This window comes from Telmatherina bonti (genome assembly GCF_933228915.1).
Source record: "Telmatherina bonti genome assembly, chromosome: 2".
NCBI classification, from domain to species: domain Eukaryota; kingdom Metazoa; phylum Chordata; class Actinopteri; order Atheriniformes; family Telmatherinidae; genus Telmatherina; species Telmatherina bonti.
Window position 1 is genome coordinate 25,059,493 of NC_136620.1, and position 4,139 is coordinate 25,063,631.

Sequence of the window (4,139 nt, forward strand, 5' to 3'; positions counted from 1 at the left end):
TCCGGGTCAGGAATGAGGTCCTGCCTCAAATGGAGGAGGTTAAATATCTCGGGGTCTTGTTCACGAGTGAGGGAAGGATGGAGCGTGAGATCTACAGGCGGATCGGTGCAGCATCTGCAGTAATGCAGACTCTGCACCGATCTGTAGTGGTGAATAAGGAGCTGAGCCAGAAGGCAAAGCTCTCGATTTACAGCTCCTACTCCTACCCTCACCTATGGCCATGAGCTGTGGGTTATGACCGAAAGAACAAGATCTTGCACATAGGCGGCTGAAATGAGCTTCCTCCACAGGGTGGCCAGGCTCTCCCTTAGAGATAGGGTGAGAAGCTCGATCATCCATGAGGGGCTCAGAGTAGAGCCGCTGCTCCTCTGCATCAAAAGGAACTAGTTGAGGTGGCTCGGACATCCGGTCAGGATGCTTCCTGGACGCCTCCCTGGTGAGGTGTTCCGGGCATGTCCCTGCGGGAGGAGACCCTGGGAAAGATCAAGGACACACTGTAGGGATTATATCTCTCAGCTGGCCTGGGAATGCCTTGGGATGCCCCCCACAGAGTTGGCAGATGTGGCTGGGGAGAGGGAAGTCTGTGCTTTCCTGCTTAGGCTCCTGCCCCCGTGACTTGACCCCTGATAAGCGGTGGAAAACGGATGGATGGATGGATGGAAATGGGGTATGATGAAATAATACTTTGACATTTCTCCTAAATTGTGCACAGTTTTTCCTCTATTATGGAGCTTCCTCACAGAAACTTCTCATTTTAGGTCATGCTTCAACATTTCTGTTATACTTTAACATCACCATTCCAAAGCGTTTCTTATTTACACTTTCTTGGAGAACAACTTTAGGTATGTGCTTGGAGGTATTGTCTTAATGGTTGACCACTTTCTGTTGAGGTCTAGTTTGGAGATTTGCTGACATTGTCAGATAAAATATCATGTTATGATTTCAAATTTACAGTGCCATGAAACATGGCAGACCATGGGCTAAAAGTGTAAACAAAAAGGGCCCAAATCATGGTGCTACTACTGCCATGTTGCATATAGAATAAGGTCCATAATAGAGTGCAATATTTTCTTTTTTAAACATTAAACCTTTCATTTCAATGAAAAGGTTTAACTTAGCTCCTGTCTACCAACAAATGATTTTTTATAGTATGGCTTCTGCAGAGAGAAGTCTATGGATTTAATCTGAAATCATAAATATTTTGCACCTGAAAATTGATGTTTGCAAATGTTTTCTATTTGTAAATCAAGTTTTGTCATTCTGCATAAGGGAATTTCCCCAAAAAAGATCAAGTTTGTGGATCTGCAGAAAAGGATTTGGGATAGTTTTAAAAAAGATCTGCATTTGTAGAAAAATATAGAAGTTTCTTTGCAAATATCCTGTTCAGAGATGAAAAGCACAAAACTGCAAGATAAGATTCTGAAGTCGTAGCCCCGAGTTTTGTCCTTTTCTTTATTTTTCTTCATTAACTGATGTAGAGGTTTGTAATGCACATTAATCCATGGATAAGTGAGGAGAAATCTGAAAAAATGCTAGTGACTACTGTACTCTAATGTGAATTCATTATTTTTCAAGATATCAGTGGGATGAAATGATGTGGATAATTTTTTGTCATTTGCACTTCAAACTATAAAAAAACTGTAAAACGAATTAGTTGAAATCAACATCTTTAAATGTGCAGGAAGGCTAAAAAAGGCCAAAGGATTTAGAAGAAACCCTCCCTGTCTTCAGCCTACATCTAACAACACTTAACACTTAAGTTACATAGTTGGTGGCGATCCATACACAGAATTTTTTTAGATCTACAGGTTGCTTGTAAATAATGAATAAATGTTAAGTGATTGAAAAGTGATTGAAAATCAAAGAAGCTACATTTTTTTTATCAAAGATGATGAAATTTCAGGAAAAGAATTTGTCAGGCTTGTAATGATATGAACTAATTCTGAAGACTTTACAGGATCAAAAATATTGAGGGAGACATAGTCTTCACTTAAAAAATCAGTTGGAAAACCAAAAGCATTACCAGTATGTTTTATAAGACATGGTCCCTTATTTACAACAAAGGCCTTGAGGCTATTTGCAATTTGGGATGAATCTGTTTTCTTTACTTCACCATCCTGAGTTTCAACTGGGAATTGAGAAAGGGGTCTTATAATAAGTAATTCCTTCAATGTATGCCCATGTCAATCTGATGTTATTTAAAATTGTTGAATGGGTCACTGTAATACTCCCATTGAGCATTTCTAAGAATCTGGTTGTATTTATTCATAAATCATTTGTATGAAGCATAGTGTGAAGAAGCAGGACTTTGTAGGTATTTCTTTTAATATTCCATTTTCCTCAGAGCAGGTTTTCTAAGTTCACTAGTAAACTATGGTTTGTTGAGTCTTGCAGTATTTTGTTATTGTTATTAATGAGAGAAAAACATTGGTCAAAAACAGAAAAGAGCTTTGAATTAAAATAATCACAAGCTGTAAATTTACATCCAATGCCTCATGCGCTGCCTCCCACCGCAACTTTGCCAACATCTCTGTGAAGTGATAATATTCCTGTCAAGCACGCTTTGAAATTTAGTTCACCTGAGTTGTTCTTGATAGCTTTAAGATTAATTAGGAAACTATTCACCAAAAGCCGGTTAAATATCTCTAAATACATCTTAGACTCTCAGAATAAGTGATGAAGCTAAATAGAGATGCTTCACTGGTATTTTGAGCCTTGTGTCATTCTGAGCTATATGATGAGATGTGTGAAACAAAAACCCATTTATGTGTTTATTCATTTCAGTTAGTTTGAATTGTGTTAATTAACTGAATGCCAGCAGTTCTGATGTTGGAAAAAAAGAGTGATTGGTGGCATGTGACTGCTTCTGTCCATGTGGTCTGTATAAGATCTGATGTTGCACCATTCAATGCAGTTTGTTTAGAGAGCGGTTGAACCCTCTGAGCTCACTAAACCTGTTCCTACTTAGCATGCACTCAGATCTATGTGATGGTGACTGGGTCATAACCCAGGTCAGACGAGATGTTGCAGGTTAAAGTGCATGCAATTAAATTGATACATTTAGTCAGATCAGTGTGTCAGGGTTCAGACATCTTTAGTCTTAGAGAAGGCCAAATTTCAAAAGCGTTTTCAGATCTTGATTTCAAATATGACAAATGATCCAGATTTGGTAGAACTGTTTGGGGTGCAGTGTCACTCTTAATGTCACAGAGAGGCCTTATCTGGGTCACGGTGGGTCATGGTTTTCTTTTAAGGCTCCGCAGTTCAAAAACATTTGGAAACTTTTAAAGGTTGTTGGCACGTGACCATGCAGAATTTATCATGTGAATAATACAGGATTTATTGTGTATTCTAAATCACACTAAGCACAAAATATAAACATTTTAATGACTTTGAAGAGCACATAGCCTGCATCTTTATTGGCTGTATTGTGGCCATGCACTGATTTATGGGTGGTGGCTATTCTCTTTAAATCTTTGATCATCACTGTGCATTTTGTTGGACTCAATAGACAGCAATGCACAAGTCTCTTTTCAGCTTAAGCATATAGATTTACCTTTCATGTTCCACATCAAGTTGGAGTACTGTTACACAGGTGGTGTGGGAGAACATAAAGCACATTGTGAATAATCTGTATTGGTGGGAAGAGGGACAAATAGGTTTTTTTTTAAAGATCATATTTCTACACCTGGTGAAAATGGCATGTTAAATGGAGGATCATAAGAGGGTGTGTGCACTTCAAGTCTTTGTTTGATGTTGAATGGATGCACATGAGTTTATGAAGTGGTATAGCACAGATACTTTAAAATATAAGAGTCACTCTTATTTGTATGCGTTTAGGCTATAAGGCAAAAGTTCATAAATGCATACAAACAGCAGTGACTGCATCAGCAAGAGTTAAAAAGTCTCAGCAGCATTTGTCCACCGTGCTTAAAGAGACTGGTTTGTCTCTCCAGCATTGGTGGGGGCTTCATGTTTAAGCCAATAAGCAGGGAGCAGCGCTAATGTCGTTTCACTGTGACCGCCGAGGTGCAGCACAGCGCACTGCGCCTTGCTGAAATGACTGCGCCGTGGTGACAGCGCGTAAAGTCAGCCCAGACTCTGTCGCAAAGCTTTTGGTTCAGCTTTGCGGCTCAACA